General features: G+C 35.9%; 1 protein-coding gene across 1 annotated transcript in view; it reads left to right on the plus strand.

Moving 5' to 3' along the window:
• The first annotated feature begins 4165 nt into the window (after window positions 1-4165).
• Window positions 4166-22564, plus strand: part of Cadps (calcium-dependent secretion activator 1) — a 794056-nt gene continuing 775657 nt past the window's right edge. Inside the window, exon 1 of the mRNA XM_081761521.1 lies at window positions 4166-4210. The gene's annotated coding sequence lies outside the window, so the exon portion shown is untranslated. The remainder of the gene's footprint in view (window positions 4211-22564) is intronic.

Genomic DNA, 22564 nt, shown 5'->3' on the forward strand with positions numbered 1-22564 from the left:
CACCCAAATTTATCATAATACATGTTAGGATCCAGTACTATAATACCCAATGTTTAAATTGGGCAATTTCCAAAATTTAAGGGGTGGGCCAAGGTACCCCTCCCAAATTTTTAAAGGGGTGCACAAATGTACCTATTTCTTATGATAGGGAATAGACACCCATACATAACCATATAACCATATAAGGTAGTAGGACCTCATCCAAGGGGATAAATTGGTCCAAAAGACCAAACACGTGGTTGTACTAAAATTTGGCAATTTTGTACCCCTAAAAGGGAACGAGGTTATAGTAATATATATTAGGGTCCTATACTATTATACCAAATGTTTAAATTGGGCAATTTCCAAAATTTAAGGGGTGGGCCAAGGTACCCCTTCCAAATTTTTCAAGGGGTGCAATAATATACCCATGTTTTATGAAAGGTAATGAACCCCTGTATACGCCCATATAACCATATAGGATAATAACACCTCATCAAACGCGATAAATTAGGTGAAAAGACCAAACACGTGGTTGTACTAAAATTTGGTAATTTTGTACCCATGAAAGGGAACAAGGTGGACCACCCAAATTTATAGTGATACATACTAGGGTTCTATACTATTATACCAAATGTTTAGATTGGGCAATTTCTAAAAATGAAGGGGTGGGCCAAGGTACCCCTCCCAAATTTTGAAAGGGGTGCACCAATATACCCATGTCTTATGAAAGGTAATAGACTCCTGTATACGCTCATATAAACATATAAGGTAATAGGACCTCATCCAAGGGGATAACTTAGGTCAAAACCAAACACGTGGTACTACGTATTGCTTACGTTTATATTTTGGCAATTTGATACCCCTAAAAGGGAACGAGGTGGACCATCCAAATTTATCATAATACATATTAGGGTCCTATACTATAATACCAAATGTTTAAATTGGGCACTTTCCAAAATTTAAAGGGTGGGCCAAGGTACCCCTCCCAAATTTTTCAAGGGGTGCATTAATATACCCATGTCTTATGAAAGGTAATGGACCCCTGTAGACGCCCTTATAACCATATAGGGTAATAACACCTCATCAAAGGGGATAAATTAGGTCAAAATCCCCCGAAATTTGAATTTTTGGCAATTTTTTACCCATGAAAGGGAACGACATAGACCCCCAATACTGATAGAGGTACATACTGTGGTCCTAGGCTACCATACCAAATTTTTAGATTTGGCAATTTCCAAAATTTAAGGGGGTGGTCCTATGTACCCCTGCCAAAATTTAGAGGGTGGGCCAAGGTACCCCTGCCAAAATTTAGAGTGGGTGGTCCTAGGTACCCCTAGGTCATTGACCCCGGCCAGGGACCATGAGTCCTGAGGCAGGGACCCAGGGGCCAAAAAGTGTCCTCAGGTCACGCCATTACTACTCATGGTACCCCTGCCAAAATTTAGAGGGGGTGGTCCTATGTACCCCTAGGTCATTGACCCCGCGCCAAGGTCATTGACCTTTGACGTATGACGTCACAAAGTCGGGGTCAAAGTCCAAAACGCGATCAAGTGCTGCGAGTACTACTCAAATGTCTGATTTTAAAGTTTTATGTCTCTTTCACACCGAAGCTAGATGTTTCTATACCTTAGGTGGTAAGAAACTAAAAACGCTCTCACCGGGAATCGAACTTAAACTTTCCATGTCCGAGACAAAAATAACACCATATAAACACAAGAATAATCAAAGTTTGTGTCATCTCTACCAAAACTATATAAGACACGAACCTAAAGCCTAATATATGAACCGATTCGCATGAGCTCTCACCGTGAGATCAAGCCCTGGCCTCGTGTAATAGTTGATCGTTGTTTTAATAACAAGGCTACATAATACAAAAATCCAATGTTTAATGTGGTATCTAAACTAAGACTTTCACCAGAAATCGAACACCAGACCTCCCACGTGGAGGCACAAATAGAAAGAGATCAAAGTTGATTACCTTTCCAATATCAAAGCTATGTAAAAATTAATCTAAAACTTAACTTATTGATTGATATATGATATATGATTGATTGGTATATGAAAATCAAACTAAGAAAGATTGCGCTAAAAATCGAACTGGGTCTCCCGTGTAGATCATGTATGCTTAGTGTACCTCCAAACTATTAGGCCGGATGTGTATCTACGGTATTGCTTTTTAATTAAAATTATTATTTATCAATCTAAAGGTGTTAAATATCTCTATCGAAATATATGACCCAAAAGTTTCCCAAAATCATGTTCTCATTCCAGAGAACCAATGTACTTATTCACAGATCGGCGTAAGTAACAAGACCTTAAGCGTAAACCTTAGCGTAAGTAATAAGACATCAGAAAATTTAAGGACCTTCCCAAAAGTTTAAGAAAAAACCCATGTATGGACTCAAAGTCTCATCATAAAGGAAAAAAAATAAACTTTCAGCTAATTAAGTACCCTTTCTCAGGGTTTTAGGATAAGAAAGAACATATGTTCCTAAATACTCATGATCTTGAACAGGGATTCTTCTACCAAAATGAAGAGGGATTGCCCTAGTCTTTAGCGGCTAAGGGAGTCAACACAAAGGAACTATGGGTCTGTGGCCGATGGCCCTTGATTCCAGAAATTCATGTCAAAGTTATCATAACAAGTTACAGGGGCGTGACCTAATTCAAATTTCCCACCATCGTTCCAGGTGGCCTCCAAAATTATGAGAGAAGTACGTGATTCTCAACAACCAATGACAAAAGTAATGTGACTCTCAACAACCAATCAGCCCACTATTGAGATTTCAACTTATATCAAGCAGTCGATCTAAACAGAATACTGTCTTGATCAGTATTAAATAGCTTAAAATTTAGATTGAAATGAAGTAATTATTTTCGATGCATACACATGCCGACAGAGCATTGCACAATCTTGGTCTCACAAAAATATTTTAACTCTGAGTTCAAATATTAAAAATATTTTTCATATGGCTTGCATGATTAAACTTTTGTCACATAAAGGCCATTAATCAAACAGGACTTTTAATTAAAATAGGTCAAAGCTAATAGCTGGATTTGAGACCGACTTTTAAACTTCACTGGGGATTGATTATGAGATCACGTCACAAAAAATAATAGGATTTTGACCATTGGCCACGAACAAACAGACATATTTATGAAATAATTTTAAGATTAGAAAATTATTTGAAATGATAACTTTTAAAAAGACTGCATTTTAACGTTATAGCAGAGATATTACAATCTGTGAAGAACGGGAAATGGACTTTGAATGTTCGTATAAAATTACGCTGACTTGCATAAATATTTAATAAGTTGTGGAAGGAGGGACAATTGAAAATATGGTAATTAGTGTTGATGATACCATATCACGTGATGATGATGTTATTTCATGTGGTAGGTAGGGAAGGCTTGGCGATGATAACTGGCTAATAAGAAGAGATAACATCATGCCACGTAATAGGTATGGTATGGCGTGGAGTATGGCAAACTTATGTACCATAAACAAGATATATGCACTTACATGCCATAAATAATGTCTCTGAAACTTACGACATTAAAACTATGGTCAATGTTCCGTTAAGGGGGTCCAGTGCCTTTGACACCACTTCTTTCTTTTGATTTCCGTTTGATTATATAATATAACGTTATATTAGGTTAGGTTAAGATAGGTCAGGTTACTTGTAGGAAACACACTTACCAAGCTCTGCTAGCTTGTTACTACAACCTATAAAATTATCTATTCCAGTTCAGGGCAGAGCTCGCATTCTCCTCGGGGGCCCATGTGGGGAACATGCGCATAAGGGATGGTGCGTATACAGATATTATAAGACAAGTGCATAAATCATGTGCCAATATGTGCTAGTTGGTTTACTACTAGCTAGCTTTAGAATATAATTTCATAGTAGTGTTATAACTTTTTCACACTTTTTTTTATATTTACAAATAACTTGTGTGTCTTCTGCTCACTTAAATCAGTTTTTAAACATTATTTGTCCTTTCCAAATTAACAGATTTTATCTATATTTTTCAAATGCCTCCGTATTTGTAATTCGATTCTTTCTCTTTTTCTCTGCTTTAAAACCAAAATTGATGACTGAAATACGTACAGAGCACAGGACCGAAATGTAATTTCAGAACACACTTTTGATTAAGGACCAGTGGATATTTGAATTGTATTTAAGGAAAGGAACGCTGGAACAAATTGATCCGCCATCTTGTTTTTGGGGTAAGTTAGAACAAATCAAATATAATGTATTTTTTGGTGATTTGGCTATGATATATGAAAGAAAGATTGCACGTGAAAAGGTGTTTCATTTTTTTTACTTTATGTTGTGATATTTACTTCAGAACCAAGTGCCTGAAAGGAGTTTGAAAATTTCTTGCAAGCCTTTCGTAATTTTATGTTAATTTTGTTAAAGATATTTTTCCTTTTACGGTACATTGAAGGTTTAACATCAGATTGCATTTGTTAATTGACAGAATTCGATAATTCCTTACGTGTAACTTCTTATGGGAGAAGTGTCAAAGAACTGTGTTTTGTAAACATCGTTGTTTACAATAAAGTTCGGCGCGAGCTATCGTAATGTTTGTCGGTAGACTTTTCTTTTTTGTGTTATTATTTTTAACTATATTTTAGGATATCCTATTTAGTACATAACTGTACCATAATTGATAGAGTTTTCTGCGAGTGCACTTCCCTCGTTATGAAGCATTTTAAAGTTCTAAGTTATACCATAATAGTACATTGTTTTAAAGTAAAAGATAAACTGAATTAAATTGTGATGTAGTTTCAAAGTTTCATTCTGCAAGGCATACCGTACTCTGTAGCAGTAGATCTGGATCTTATTTCTGGAATGCGCTCGCGCGTCACATGATCCGGAACCCACGATAAGCTCCAGACCCACATCTTATAGATTCGCTGTTACAATAACATCAAGCCCCACGCTATCCAGACTGTCTACCAGGTTAAAAAAAAAAGGGCATTTATTCCGAAGTTGGGCGTCCGCTTTCGCCACGTTTTTTCGCTGTTATCTCCTTTCCACACTTTCTGCAATTTGGTATTAGGTTCATTAATCTGTGCTCTTCACAAACTTTTAAAATATTTTGCATGCTATCAACGTATTGCTTCACAAATGTTAAAACTGTTAGTCCATTGCCCTTGTACATTCGCCATGTTGATAACATAAATGCTCGTTTCTTTCCCACAATGCAACTGTTCGGTTACCTTGCGCCAAGTAGTTCCCTCCGCTCGCCGTATAGTCCCATGTTTATAACCGCTTATATATAAGAAATAAACAGATTTTTCAAGACTCTTATACATTATCAAGCATACAAACGATCAAATTATCCATATCTTTCCTGTAAATTTTAAAAATTTTGCTGGAAACTCGCCGTATAGTCCCATGTTTATAACCGCTTATATATAAGAAATAAACAGATTTTTCGAGACTCTTATACATTGTCAAGCACACAAACGATCAAATTATCCATATCTTTCCTGTAAATTTTAAAAATTTTGCTGGAAACGGACGCCCAACTTTGGAATTTAACCCAAAAAAAGTATATCAATAGATGCAGTACTAACGTTAAACTACATAGATGATCAAATAAAATTGAAACAAAAACTACGTGTATATTGAACTTATGGCTAGGTTCTAGAACACAGGTCCCCCTTCCTTCTGAGCTGTAATAAAGACAGAAAACAACGTGCCCTGTGGGCCTCTAACCCGCCTTTACTCGCTAACGCTCGCTCGGCAATACTATGTGAGCTAAATAATTAACTTGGATACAGAAAAGAACCAACCTAGCTATTAACCTATTTGGGGGAACCTGTGTTCTAGAACCTTCCCTGAACGTATTTATTAGATATCTAAGTTCGAAGTAAGAGAGAAACAAAAATAGAGCAGCCAAATAAAAGACAACATGTGTAGATTCATCTCAAAAAAGTATGCAACTACAATACCTGTTGATAAAATATCTGGAGTATATGGCTTTCTTAGTTCCTGGTGAAACCCCTTTTCCTTTGGATTATTTCTTGTAATAATCGTGGAATTTATTTCACCAATGTCTCTGTTTGTCGGTAATCATCCCCATTCTTCCAACAAAACCCGCGTGATATAAATTTATTTGAGATATGATGTTTGGGAATTGGTTCTTCGAGAATGGAACACATTCTCGATGGGATTAATATCAGACAATTGGAAAGGTTTAGCATGTTGTACAATAACTACAGTTTGGTATTCAGAGCTGTATGTTTCGGGTCTTTGTGCCGTATTCGTTGAAAATATAGTCATCGGAGAGCCCCGTTATTTTTACACTTTTGGGCAGGTGAGCTTTTAATATTGTTCCATGGTATCAACAAAACACAAATCCCCAGCACTATTAGGGCTAATACACACGCACACCATTACTGATCCACCACCGTATTTTGCTCTTGCTGTGAGATTTTTCGCCTCTAGTTCACGGTTCTATCGTCTCCTCACCATAACGTGCTCATCATAGTTAAACAAATTGAATTTGCTTTCATCGGTGAATATCACCTGCCAAAACTCATGGGTGTTGTTGCGATGTTCTTTTCCATAAGTCAGTCTTGCTTTCGTTCGTTCTGTTGATAAATGGTTTCCGATGGGATGTACAACCCTTGTACTCAACTCCTTAAAGTATATTTCTTATTGTTTGTGGATTCACAGGCTTCCCTATTTCCCATGCCACTTCATCTAAACACTCAGTTTTCAATTTTTTCTTCAGTTTTCGCACTATATTGAGTTTTTTTTTTTTTTTTTTTTTTTTTGTCGGTTGGCTACTTCTTCCTGAATTTTTCACACTTTTTTTTTCTATCCGTATATACCGGTATTTCTTTTCACCGTGTCGATCGGCCTGTTGAGTATTTCGCTTTTTCTTTAAATCAGTCCCTTTCCTCCCTTTTTCGTCTCGTTTTGCTGCCTGGCGCACCTCCATATTGATATCTAGTCACTCACCAACAGATATAACTCTGCATCGTTCTGATCTGATGTCTGCATCTTGGATTCATAGCATGCTAAGAAATTTTGTACTGTGGGTGTGTTTTGATTAGCTTTGCTTCCTCGTTGAATGCTTCTTTGACATCATTTTCAATATAGTTTTCGAAAGGTATATCTTGCTTTGAATGTACAGGAACTAGTGGCTTCCTTTGAGTTTCTTTTAAACAGGTATGCATGGGCTTCCCATATATATATATATATATATATATATATATATATATACATCTTTTGTCTGAATTTGTTTTGTTTGTCTCTGTTGTTTCCATACATTTATGTTGGGTATCAGCAGTTGAATATCTTTTTTAGTCACTGTATGTAACCGTTCACCACAAGAATACCATGTACGGAAGTTTTCAAATTTTCCAAAGCTACTAAAAGAAGAATGAATCTGCATGTCAGATCATGCGTAAATTCAACCTGTTTCACTCTGTACTAGTTGTGATTGTCTTTGAATTTCACTAGAAATGTTTTTATTCTCGGATTCACCCACGGAAAGAATAGATTTATGGAAAATGTATATTGGAACTGACCCTCCATCCTTAGGATGCGTATTTGAATGGAAACGAGATGGTAGAAAACTTTCTCGACTCAAGTATTAACTATGTTCTAAAATTAATTTTAAACTATTCGAGTTTTCTCATTTTCGTCATTTTATGAATCCAAATTGTGAAATTAAAATATACAAATCTTGAGAACATTAAGGACTCGAACCTCTCCTTTTTCCCACCTAGGATACACATTTTAATCATAGTCACATGATAAAATATCAGCTCACAGTAGGTATTTCCTGAGGATATTTCGGCCAATCCAGGAGTTCCGGGTGTGATATTCTGACATTAGAAAGCTAAATATTTTTTAAAAACTAGGACTGTTAGGTTAGTTTTTGTTGTTATTGCAGTGGCAAAATATTTGTATTCTACTATCTTCTAAATACTGGTTTTCAACTCAGATTTAATTCCGTATAAATGAATAAAAATCGGCGTTCCGGGTGTGACGCACACGGACAGTCAAATTACGGATACCATTCTTCAATCGCAAAAATCAGTGAATATTCACACTTTACAAATCAATCAAACACTTCAGAGCAATGAGGAGATTTCAAGGTTTCGTACGATTTATATATTTTCGAGAAAGCATGCTCACATTTTCCTTTTAAAAAATTAGAAAATGGTTCCGGGTGTGACCTCTGAGAAGACCTTGCAATTTAACTCTGTTTAACACAAACATACTTACCTACGAGCTTGAGCAAACGGTTTACAAGGAGGTTTAAACACAGTATTCTCTTAACACCGAATTTGAAATATACATAAGATTGCTAAAAACTACCTAGTATAGAAAACGACTCTTTAATAAAATGAAGTTATTCTCAGTGAATTTGACTTATATATAATTTTAAAAATACATTTTAAATAGTAACTAATTAAGCAACTTAAATTTAAGTAGTTTATCAGTTTATTCCTAGAAAAATGACTGAATATTAAACTTGTCGTACACTGCAATGTCAAATCGTTATTGTGTCAAACAGGTACACTAGGATCACAAAAATGATAGTTTCTGTGTTAGTTTTGTAACACAATATTTTACACAGGAACTTTCGTAAAAGCATACACCACTCTGTGTAAGCCTTGCAGGCTCAGTGGTAGAACGTTCACCTCTGGTGCATGGAGTCCCTTGTTCGCCTCAAGTGAGCTTTGTGGTGGACAAACATCGTGTGCGTGAGTTTTCTCGGTATTCTCCGGTTTCCTCCCACTTTCTTCATTCTACCATTTCATTCATTTCTCATCATCACCGTTTCCTTTAGCCTAGCCGGCACAGCCGTTTGACGTAAAACTTAAAGATTTCGTTTCAGTTTCATTTCTGTGTAAGCCTTGCATTTCAATTTGCGGAAGACAGATTATTTTTTTAATTTAATTTAGCTATAAACAACATCCACTCTAAATTACCAGCTGTCTATTTTGAGTGCGATCCTCCAAGAAATATTACTTTAATCATCTCAAGGAATGGAAGAGGACTTCGTCGCTGGACTCGTCGTTAGAATCTGAGTAGATATCTGCGAGGTCCAAAGGCGAAACATTTCTGATTCTGATAAAAGAACGAGAGGAAACAAACAAGGAAATGAAATTAAATCTAAGTTTTATGTCCTACGGTTATGCCGACTAGGCTAAAGGAGACGGTGATGATGAGAAATGAATGAAATAGTGGAATGAAGAATGTAGGAGAAAACGGAAGAACCCCGAGAAAACCCACTCGCACGGTGTTTGTCCACCACAAAGCTCACTTCGCGCAAGCTGGGATCGAACCCAGGACCCCATGCACCAGATATAATGGAAACAACAAGGGTTTTCTCTGGGGAACTAATAGTTCTTCCTACAGTAAGGGAGATTTTTGTCATTGTTGTAGAACACGTGGAGCGACTTCAAACCTTCGGTTGGTTGCAGATTCTTCCAGCGTTCATTGAATATCGGCTTGTAGGCTTGAATTTCTTCGTTCGCAACCAGAATGTAGCAAACATCTCTCATTAATTCATTGGCATATACCGTAAAAGAATTTGCATCATCAACATTGTACTTTTTTGAACGAACAGCAATTCAAACTGATCTTTTAACATTTCCACCTACTCCGTCAACTAATTCTTTGGCGTGGGATACTGCGAAGAAGGATCAAGTTTCAGTGATATACAAGTTTTAAGAAAAACTACTCTCAGTAAGCCCACCGTACAGAACTGAGCCCGGCATCTAACTTATTTTACGTTAAAATTGCGGTGAAAGTTACCAATAATTTAATTTCGAAGGAGACCTGAAATCTTCACCCATCCCTGCCTAGTCCATACGAAACACTTATAATGAGCACCCTCAAAAAACGCGATTGGGTTTACTTCGAATGTTTATGACATTCAGACTTCAAATTATTTTCCGATCTTATGAATTAACAGAGAGAAAACGCATAGAACAAAGATGTCACATCCTGAAATTAATATATTGGTCACACTCGGAACCCTTATTTTACAATTAACAGTATCGTCAGAGAGAGAGAGAGAGAGAGAAAAGACATTGACGTAGGTTTGAAACGTAATAAAACTCATTCTCATGTATTTTGCTGTTAAAGTAATTACTTGTTTTCGAGCAAAGAAAACTTTTAGCAGAATTTGGTTCCGGGTGTGACACGGATAGACAGATCACTTTAAAGAGTGTAAATTTTACAATAATTCACTTCAATGTTCTAAAACTTCAAGGTGAAGCAACTATTAACCATACTGTTGTCACCATACTGTTTTGAAGGGAAGCAAATGAATATCTATTCCACTCAGAGTTCCCAAATCAACCTTATTTTTCTTTGATAACGCTGGCCTGTCACTATTGTCATACAAACATGATTAAATCTTCAGAAAATCATTCTCAGGTTTAAATTTTTAGATTGGTTCATCAAACTAGAGAAATAAACCTTCTGTAATTTGCTGCTTAAATATTATTTGGACTAATTTGAATTTTTAGTGTAACAGGATTACTTTATTCTGGATTGACCGATTTATATTACCTCAAATGCTGCATGTGTAAGCACTGCCTTCAGTTGGGAGTTGAAGTGTCAGTTGAAAATTATTTCGGGATGGTATCTGGTATCTCTCCAAATCCACAGACGACTCTGGAGGCGGTACTGTGACTTACAGTGAGCCGTTGTAAACGACCTCGTTTATATGTATACCCAACGTCGCTGACACGCCTGCTCCTACGGACGCACTTTCCTCGCTAACGCTCGGGCTCCCCTGCTGCGATTTTGTCCTGACTCGGTTAGATAGTGCTCGTGCTTTCTAGTGGCCACCTAGCACAAGTTGGTTCGTGTTTTATGCACTAGTTTTTATGCCATACGTCAACATTGTATTTATGCTCATGACTACATAACGAACCGTACATGACGCAAATAACAAACTCTAATCACTACCAAGTAAGGCAAAGTCACTATCAAGTAATTTTGGAGAAGTTGTGTATTACCCTTATTTCGTAACGAATTCTTCAGAAATTTATTTTAAACTGTTTAGCAGTTTTTCCGCGATGCAATCACAAATACCATTTATATTTTTACCATAATATAGGTACACATAAGTCTGTAGATTATTAAGAATAATAAATTGTAGCAGCCAAAACTACACTTCAAGGCAGTAGCTCATTATGTGACCAGTTCATCATATTGGTTTCCTGTGAAAATTTTACATTGAAACAAATTAATTTCAGAAAATTATGTTATCTACCAAAATTATCTATGGTCCCAGAGGACTGAAGGACATATCATGAGTGCTTACTAAATCTAGAACGAATAATGCAATGAGTCAGTGGTAACAAGGCTTACTATGGACATCCTAGGCACGATGTTGGTGCTACAGTCTAGCTGATTGCTTATATCAGTACCAGGTTCAATTCCTAATGGGAGCATAACTTTTTAGTATTTAAAAGTGTCTTACTTTCTGCCTCTGTGTTTAATACTTTAATTGAATCTTACTTTCGTCTCTGAGAACATCAGCAGCACCATTTTTTATTGTGTCACTGGATTCGTACTTTTACACTTCCTATAATTTTTATTTTCTTTTAAAGAACAATTAGTGCAAAGTATTCCGTGACTTAATCTTGTGTTGTGATTACCCTCAATAATTGCCTTTGTATTTACAGTCAGTCAATACACTATTTTCTCTGAACACTATTCACATTAATAATTTATGTAGGATTCCACAATATGCCTTTATTGTATTGCTCTATGTGGTTGTCCCTAAATTTATTTTCTGGCTGTTGTAAACAGTAATTCCACTGGCAGATTGAACACTTCGCAAACTTATTTTACGAATTAAGTGGTTGATTGAACACTTATTTTAGCTTGTGTAATTTCTCAATAATATTTCTTCTGAGACAATACAGAAGATATTACAAAATAATTTTCAACTGACACTTCAACTCTCAACTCCCAACCGAAGGCACTGTGTACAGATCCGACTTTTGAAGTAATGTATATATCCTCAGAAAACACCTGTTGAGATCGTATTTAAGTTCCTTAATGAAACTTTTGATCTTCGTACCGGTGAAAAATGTGTAAACTGACCCACTGTAGTCAGATAATTGGGAGAATTTCAAATAACAAGTAGCAAACTTCAATCAGGAAAGGCAGAAATGATAGCTGTGAAAGATGGCGCATTGATCCCGTTGAATGTGTGGTAAGCACTTCGTAGGCTGTAGTGTGGCGCAATCAAATTTATGTAACGTGTTACGTTAAAATGGACTTTGAAGCAAGATCAAGCTTAATTTGTGTACGTGATCAAAATAGAGGTTTAAAAAATGCAATCAGGGTTCGTTAAAGATGAAGACTTAATTTGTTTCAAGGTTCAGGGGTTTCGCTATCACTGTGGGTTCCATCGAAATCTGTAACTAATTAGGGTCGTGATCATAATATTTTCACGAAATAATTCTGGATTACTTTTGTTGAAAGAGTTAACTTGTAAAGGAGTTTGGAACTGGTCGTTGCACTATCTATTTTCTCATGTGAAATGCGTTAGCCTCGTAAACTATATATCTACCGGCTGCTAATTATTGTTGGCTAATAGCAGACTTTAGTGTGAGCTACTTTCTTTGCGTAGCCTCGCCTAGAGTAGTCGCTAACGCTCTTCCCTTTGGTGTGAGCGGTCCCGAGTTCGGTTCATGGTGGGAATACTCGGTCGAAAAAGAGTAGCAGCTTTTTTCAAACCAGCCACCCTGAGTGAGATTTTCCCGGGTTTCGCATTCACACTAGGCAAATACTGGGAAAGTACAGCCATGAACATAAATGAGTAGAGGTTGGAACCATAAGAAATAAAGACACTTACCTCTATTTATGTTCGTGACTGTACCTAACATTATGGTCCCAGACCGCTTCAATCCCCATCCCTTTCTTCCTTCGCAGTTCCCCGGGCAATGTGATCACCGAGGGTAAACATTGTCATAGATGATGAAAGCCCAGAAATTAATTCCTAATCTAATCCCGTCCCTTTGTTCAATTGCGTGACAGTTTAATTTAGTTCGATCAGGCATCGAAAGTTCGAATATTGTTATTAACAATAATCAGTATTTGTTTGTAAACATAGTTCTAAGGTATAAGCAACGCTACGTTAAAAAATATTAAAAGGCAATGGGATTTTAACAAGTGATAACTCGAAACCATTTACCGTCCTGAGGTCGGTGCGATTTTTAAGAAATACTATAGATTTATTAAAGATGGCTTTGCCTTCCCAGTAATTGTTACCAAGCAATAATTGATACATGTTTAGAGAGATTGGATAGGATTTTATTTTAGCGTTTCTTTCAGTACCGAGGCTTATATGACACATGAACCTACAGCTTAACGTGGGATCCAAAGTACATGAACTTCGGCAGGGAATTGAACCCAGGACTACCGCTCAGCTTTTGAAGAAATGGTAATGTACACTTTCTCACATGGTGTACAAAGGTGAATTTTCAGCACCATATATAGAAGAAAATGAGGAAACTTAAAATTTATGAATCCCAGCTTGCGCCAAATAGGCTTTGTGGTGGATAGACACTATGTAGCCTATTTTTTTTTTCTTCAAGGTTCTGTCGTTTCCTCCAACTTCCTTCATTCCACCAATTATTTCATTCTCATCACCACCATCTCCTTTAGCCTACGTGGCATGATCGTGGGACATAAAACGAAAGATCTCACTTATTTCAAATTTATGGAAATTTTGCAATTTGGATGAGTACCCCATTAATATCCCTTACGCGATATTAATGTTTTTTTTTTTCTTTCTTTCTTCAGAGAATAGACAACTATTACCTCAATATTTTCACAAAGTTCGAAATTCTTATGTAAATATTTTATAAGATATTTAATACATAGGCATTTCCATGTGTGATGGAATTACCCTTCAGAAAATACTTTGTTTATTTCCCATGAAATAAGCTAGTAACTGACAATTCGAGTATATTTGTGTTGATTTGATGTAAGATAACTATACTGCTTTCAGAACTTCAAAGTGAGTTGGACATGTCAGTCATGTGCTGTATCTGTAGTCTACGTGACTGAATTACCTTTCCAACATTCAGTGGAAATAGATATAAATAATTTTTTTTTTTCAGATCCTGTGAATTATAGATGTTAGTCGACCTACTCTGAAGTAATTACCTTATCAAAAAAGTGCCCACGGTGTTTCCAACAACGTTCAACGTGGCTTGTTGGATAAAACATTTTATATCATATCAGTCCTACAGTTTTCTCTCTGTTCAAAATAAATAAATGAGAAGAAAAAAAAATACATGAATTGAATAGCATTATATCTCATTACTGGTCATAGCGTTAAACTTGATGCTTGATCTCCATTATTTGACAGTATTCCTCCGTATACTAGATACATAGTTTCAACAAGATGATGTGCTCATCACTTGCCCATTTTCTGTTGTATAATATTTCTTTAGTAGATTAGCGCCGTACATTATTATTATTATCCATTAAATTATTCAGAGAGAGAGAGCTGACACGGGAGGGTCCCACAAGTTGTCGTTAAAATCTGATTGCCACATAGCACATCTGATAGAGCATCATGGGAAATGAAAATGAGTAAAATTGAAGGTGCTATGGACCAGAAGGATAGGAGCTACGTGGCTTCAAAATTTGAATATCCAAAAAATTAAATCATGGAATTATGTACGTTTAAAGTAAATATCTTGAAAACCGTTAAAGCAATCAAAACAAAAGTTGCACAATATAATGAGAACAAAATGCCCTATCGAAAACCACAAACAGTATTGCCATAGGTGAAGCAGTGTTGCCAACTCAGCATAAAATACTTTATTTGAAATAGCTCCATGTACAAGTGTGCACAAATTTAAAATGCACTATTATCACTAAACATAACAGTGAAGTGTAGTGGTACAGTGTTGCACACTATTGGAGCTACGTGTGCTGAAAATGTACAATGGAGAAGTCTGATATGTGGCAAGAGATGGTAATAAAAGAATCTGGGTTTCATACTATGAATTTAATTCAAATGCATAACACAGATAGTATAACATAGCAAAATGTCAGTAGTGTCACAAAACATTGATGTATTTGATAAACGAAATTGAGTGATGCCATTTTTACGTCCTGTGTCAGCTCCGAAGCTATATAGGAGTGTAAAGTGGGATCCAAATCAGCATGAAAGAGAAAGATTACAATGAAATGTAAGGTGAAAAGTACAACAAAAACATGTCAGGCAGGATTGGAATCCGCGATGCCTAACATGTCGGTTGTCTAGTCTTCTAGACCACACGGGTATCGTGGCCGACTAAAAGCGAAATGAGGTAGTAATAAAATATTTCCAATGTGAATATGATAATATTACAGTGTAAAAATATAATCATATGGTATGTAGGAGAGAAAATAAAAGAATATGTCACTCAACACGAAACACAGAAACCAAGAAATTACTCTTCCAAATATTGATAAGATAATCGAGAACCAGTTTACAGAATTAGAAAACAAGTATTTCTTTCCTCGCATGTATAATTTTGTTTTCGCGAGTTGCCTGCTTATTCATCGGGGCTAATGCAAAATCCTCACTTGTTTGTAATGCATTCGTTTATTACCCTTGGTTGCCACATATCAGACTTCTCCATTGTACATTTTCAGTACATGTAGCTCCATTAGTGTGCAACACTGTACCACTACACTTTACTGTTATCTTTAGTGATAATAGTGCATTTTAAATGTGTATATGGTGCTATTTCAAATAAAATATTTTTATGCTGAGTTGGCAATACTGCTTCACCTATGGCAACACTGTTTGTGGTTTTCGATAGGGCATTTTGTTCTCATTACATTGTGCAACTTTTGTTTTGATTGCTTTAACGGTTTTCAAGATATTTACTTTAAACGTACTTAATTTCATGATATAATTTTTTGGATATTCAAATTTTCAAGCCCCGTAGCTCCTATCCTTCTGGTCCATAGCACCTTAAATTTTACTCGGGCCGCGATGGCTCAGTGGTAGAGCGTTCACCTCTGGTGCTAGGGGTCCCGGGTTCGATCCCAGCCCCCGCCAAGTGAACTTTGTGGTGGACAAACACCGTGTGCGTGGGTTTTCTCAGGGCTCTCCCGTTTCCTCCCACTTTGTTCATTCCACTATTTCATTCATTACTCATCATCACCGTCTTCTTTAGCCTAACCGGCATAAGCGTGGGACGTAAAACTCAAAGATTTCATTTCATTTAAATTTTACTCATTTTCATTTCTCCTGGTGCTTTATCAGATGTGCTATGTGGCAATCAGATTTCAGCGACAACTTGTAGGACCCTCCCGTGTGAGGCTGCATCTATTTTAGCTGCTCATTGCCAAAAATACAAATACAAAACCTGCGCTATGATCTCCCAGCATTCCATTTTCCACCATCCGTTAGTTGTAAAAGTTCCAACCTCATTTAATGCTTAACTGGTCTCACTTCGTCAGAGAAACCATTACAATCATCAGTCCTTCTGCAGCACTCAAATTCTACGTCTACTTATCCCAAGACACCTTACCCATCACAGCAGTACATTCGACCATACATTTCTCATAAGTATCCGCAAAAATGCTTTTCCCGTACTATTCCACGTCGCTCAGTGAGAGATGGGAGGACATGTTACAGCCTATGTGCGGACCGTCCCTTGGTCTTAACGCTTATAGCACTCTCTCAGACACTTATCCCGTTTTCCATATACTTTTTTTTTTTTTTTTTTTTTATCATTGGCAATGTCAACATTTTTATTTATTATTTTCATCCTCCATTTTTTTTCTGAAAAACCAGAGACTATATTGTGCGGGTTCAACCGAACTCATCCGATCGGGATCAAAGTGGTATGGCGTTAGACCTTGACCTGTCGTAGAAACGTGTGAGATATTACGTTGTGATAATCTCTGGTTTCTGGGTTATGGATGGTCAAATTTTGAGTCACATTTTTATAAACATGAAAATATGAAGGGAATATTACGTTATGCAAGTCTCCGGTTTCTGGGTTATGGATGGTCAAATTTTGAGTCACATTTTTATAAACATGAAAATATGAAGGGAATATTACGTTATGCAAGTCTCCGGTTTCCGGGTTATGGATGGTCAAATTTTGAGTCACATTTTTATAAACATGAAAATATGAAGGGAATATTACGTTATGTAAGTCTCCGGTTTCCGGGTTATGGATGGTCAAATTTTGAGTCACATTTTTATAAACATGAAAATATGAAGGGAATATTACGTTATGGAAGTCTCCGGTTTCCGGGTTATGGATGGTCAAATTTTGAGTCACATTTTTATAAACATGAAAATATGAAGGGAATATTACGTTATGGAAGTCTCCGGGTTATGGATGGTCAAATTTTGAGTCACATTTTTATAAACATGAAAATATGAAGGGAATATTACGTTATGGAAGTCTCCGGTTTCCGGGTTATGGATGGTCAAATTTTGAGTCACATTTTTATAAACATGAAAGTATGAAGGGAATATTTCGTTATGGAAGTCTCCGGTTTCCGGGTTATGGATGGTCAAATTTTGAGTCACATTTTTGTAAACAAGAACATATGAACGGAACTCATACCATCGGGATCCAATTTGACACAATGGCAAACTTTGACCAGTTATATAACTGTGAGACATATTATGTTTTGAAGGTTTCGGCTCGCGAGTTATGTCCCATCAATCAATTCATCAAGTTTTACATTAGTTCAATGGACGCAAGAAAATAATTAATACTGGTTAAATAGCAGTTAGAGGACAGTCTTGGAAAAAAAAAAAAAAATGAAGGACTTTTTTCCCGACTGTGCTTATTTCACTTCTTCATACATACTTTTTGATGTGTATTATTACATAGCATTACATTTTAAAGTCATTTTAATTATTCTTCATAAATTTTCTGTTATTAATTTTGTATTTTTAAATGCTTGTTTTTTTAAAAAAATACTTTTTACAGTTGAAATTTAAATATTATTCATATATACATTTATAATTGGAGACACATGAATTCCTGTCCTCATTTATTATTATTATTACTCTCTCCTGTAGTATTCTCACCAGGGTTGCCAACCATCCCGATTATGTCGGTACTGTACCGATTTCTGACTTGATTTGTCTCGCGTCCGACCGGGCACTCGTAGGGACGCATATTGTCCCGATTTATCGATTTTCAAAGTTAATTAATATTTTACTGGGCTATTTTTTTACAAAGGATCAACTTATTCTTTTGCACGCACAGTTTTATGTATAGAATCAATTTAACAAATTTGTGTTCTAATTTTACTCATGAAAAAAAAAAAGCATAAATTATAGTTATTCCCAAAGGGAATAGCCAAGGAAACGACATGCTTAGTTGATAGTCTGTTTCAATCATTATTTAAAAGTACTCATTTGTTTGTGATAAAAACAAAATATTCTATATAATTTTTAAACGTTGTTTATATTATATAAAATACAGTTCTTTTGGTTTGAATTTGTTGTATGATGATAGTCAAAAAATAAGATTTGATTTTAGTAATGTCTTTTGTCAGTAATTCCTTAACAATGTTATGCACTCATTTGTGATAAAAACAATCTATATAATTTTCTGTCTAAACTTTGTTTATATCAAATAAATTGCAGTTTTTTCGATTTGAATTTGTTGCATAGGCCTACATTGCTTATACCTAGTGATGAGCAGTGGATGGGAAAATAATAAATAAGGTGCCGCATTCATTCAGGTTCTTGTTATTCAATTGATTATTTACATTGTTTTCAATGATTCGCCGTACGTGTAGTCAGTCGTCTCCGCGGGGGTCTCCAACACCAACTGTCCCATCCCGATTTTTTGTTAAGAAAATTTGGCAACCCTAATTCCCACCGAATAACCCGCCTCATTAGTTTTATCTTCTTCGACTAAGCATTTTCCACGTTTCACGTAGCATGAATACTATGTTACTTCATTCCCATATAGCACCCACATGTACACTTAACAGCTGCTTTTGAATTGACTTTTTCTTTCTTTTCTCTACATCTTTCCCTTCCTATCTGATGAAGAGTCAGCGAAAACCGTTATAGTGTACTTGCTTTAGTGCTTCTACCGTATGTTTTCATCATTTTCGGTAAATTGTTTAACATGAAATGCCTAGACTGAAGCTAAACTTTTGAGTTTGAGGAACACACGCCTTGCATCAGGAAAAGTGAAAAACTCCAAAAATGTTATGTTCAAAGTAATATACTCTTTCAGAAATTTCTCATTTATATTTATCAAAGTATGTAGATATTAGGGAAATATCATCAGTTACATTTGTTGTATTTAATTTAGCTTTTCGTATGATATGATGTAGTATTAAACTATTATCTTGATCTCGTTAGGGATAAACAGCTATGTACTCTGTGCCAAATTATTTGAAAGCAATTATTTACACATTTTAATGTTAACGTTAAACCTACAATGTTCACCACTTTGAGCCTTATGGTTTTGTCCCTTTAAATCTGGTGTAGACTGAAACCATTTTTGTGTTGGTCTAAAGAAGGTTCCTATTTGATAATGAATTTAGATTTTTAGGGAGACTTCGTCGTATTGAAATGCGTTATCCGAGATATTCTTGATATAATGGAGAGACCTCTTAAAAGAACTAGTTCTCTTTATTTTTCGGACATTGACTTTCCGGTTCGAGAGTTCTCATATAGAGTTTCAGTGTGCTCAGTAATTTACAAAGTCGAGAAACCTTTAACTTACCGTCTCCAGTAGTATTCAGGTGGATTGGTGGTTAGTATCCTTTTCAGCACCGAGGCTATAAGAGAAAAAGACCTACAGAATAGCACGATATCCGAACAACATGAGCTTCCGCCTGTAATCAAACCCAAGTCTTCCGCGTACGGTAACCATAAGGCCACGAGGGAGCTTTCCAGTGGTATTTGAAAATATCAGATGAAACCTATATTTTTTAGCTATATCAGGAGGGCACACCTTAACATTTGTGCTTTAAGAGCATTCAGAAACCATTTTAATACAGAGTCATAGAATACTTCCGTGTTCAAAATAGCCTGAACATCATGTATTTTCAAACTTCGACCATGATTTAATTTGTTTGAAGTCTAATAAAAGAAACCATTAACTTTCAGGCAGATCTTAGTCTGTTGCAGGAATTAAACTGAAGCTGTGAAATCTCGCGATTTTTAAAATGCGTTTTACAATTTCATTTAGCAAAATTTGTTTCCGTTTGTAAACTGTCTTATTAAATTCTGTACCAGCAACGTAGTACTTATATAACCTAGTACGTTATCTTTTTTCAAAAGTAGAAATAAATAATTCAGCAAGTCTATGCATGTCTTTGTTGTTGTTGATTTTAGTTTATCGTCCCATTCAGCAGCGAGGCTACATGAGACGTGGAATCAGAACTACATGAGCTCCCGCTGGGAATCGAACCCGGGTCTTTCACGCCAAAGGCGCGTACGCTAATCGCTTAGCCACGAGACAGCTCTATGCATGTCTTTATTCATTTTGAAAGGAAGCTTGCTCTCTATATTAATTTACTATTTACATCTATGCGTATTGAAATTGAGTATTTAAGAAAATCGAGTAATGTCCTAAATGATACTGATTAGACTTTGAGCGACTTTTACGCACTGGTTTACAGTTACTTATCTTATTACCTAGTGCGTCCAATGTTAATGTTCTTTAGGCTACCGTTTCAGGAAACTTAAAATAAGAGGGTCGATTATGTCCTGCCGATATACTAGTTCAAGGTTTTGTTCGTCGACTACCAGTAGTATTCATTTTCTGCGTAATTTTTGTATTGAACATCGGATTTAGGTGATACTCTGCGTAAGCGGATAAAACAGTTGCTAGCAACTACATTTCTTCTCAATTTAAGTTCGCCTTATTTATTTGTTTATTTTTGTGCTCGCTTCCTTATTTATTTAACATATTTATTTTGTAATATATGCATTTTTTTTTTCTTATTATGTGTTTTCTCTTTCCTGTCTATAATTTCGTTTATTGTACATTTCTTTCATATCTGTTATTTCTTTTTCCTCCCAAAAGATCAACATGCAAAGGTCAGTTAGTGAAGACTGGTTTCCTGAGGCACCAGGGAAGGTCCAAAGTATACTTAGGCCTTGGCGTCCTTCAGCGAAGTACTAGAAATCGTAGAGAATTAGGGAAATTTAAGTTTGGTATTCATCAACTTCTAGTTCAGGTCTTTTATGGGACAACTGTGTAATATTATTTCATTTTCGAGAAAGGGGTGTAATAGCCTAGTTGAGAAAATTGATATAATGTTTTAAAATTTTTGAGTTCAGAATCTATGAAATGACGACGTATCATCTCTTTGCCTTTCATAGTCTTTGGTAATGTTATTTTTTATCAATTAGAAGTATTCTTCATTGTGCGATAAAATAAATATTTCCTCGTCGTTCTACGAGTGATCATATGTAACTAAACACCTCCAAAACAAATGCTTCATTAAGTGTAGGTGAGAGAGAGAAATTTAGGCTTTATTTTTATTTATTTTAACTAACGAACAAACCTTAATGACTGAATTGGTTATTAGTCATGTTTGTTGTGTGTATGTTAAAACACGCTGTAAAAGCGATGCAAATTAGGTATTTTTAAAGAATGGTAATCACTTAATACAAATATATAAACTATACTGGCTTACAATAATATTTCGTTGGAGTTTTTTTCACTGAAATGATAGACTTTGTTTTGCAAATTACAACTCTACAAGTTCAAAGGAGGTGCTATGTTCATGGACCTAACCAGCGAGTTTGATAGAGTATGGCATAATAGCCTATTGTTTAAGTTCACTCACCACCTTGATCTGCCGACAACGATCGTCCGTTGGTTTTACAGTTTCCTACAAAATAGAACCACAAGAATAAGAATAGACGAGAAGTTGTCAGATGAAATAGAGCTACAAAAGGGAGTACAACAAGGGGCAACAGTTGCCCCGCTACTTTACCTATTATAAGTCAATGACACACCTTGCAACAACAAAACGAATTGCGAACTTGGAATGTTTGCTGGTGACGCAGCATACCGGATGTCAGTTCTAAGTACACGCATCATACTACAAAGATTGGCTAATGAAAACTTTTGCCCAATGGTACTCAACATGTAACCTAATCATCAACCCCAAGTAAAACAAATGCTATTGTTCTATCCTTCAAACAAAGGAACAAGAAAAAATCTGAACAGGTATATAGAAATGGACAGATACCAGAAACAACCAGAAAGCACGACCAAATATTTAGATATATTAATGGACAACAGACTTTCTCTGAAAAAACACATTAAACAGGCTAGAAGAAATACAAAGAGTGTCGCAATGGCAACCAGGCGCTACGTAACTGAAAACAATTTAAACATGCAACAGAAGATACGCGTAGATAAGATAATACTACTATGCGGTCACCAAATATTCTATACTAACAATACAGAAAATGTAACTAAAACAGAACGCTTCTGGCTTAGAATTATGATGAACAACACAATGGACAAGAAATCACTATACAACAATACAGGACTTATACCAATAAACGAAGAAATCAAAAGAATAAACACATCGTACGCAATTAG

The sequence above is a fragment of the Thermobia domestica genome, chromosome 6 (assembly GCF_964235325.1).
Source record: "Thermobia domestica chromosome 6, izTheDome1.hap1.1, whole genome shotgun sequence".
Taxonomy (NCBI): domain Eukaryota; kingdom Metazoa; phylum Arthropoda; class Insecta; order Zygentoma; family Lepismatidae; genus Thermobia; species Thermobia domestica.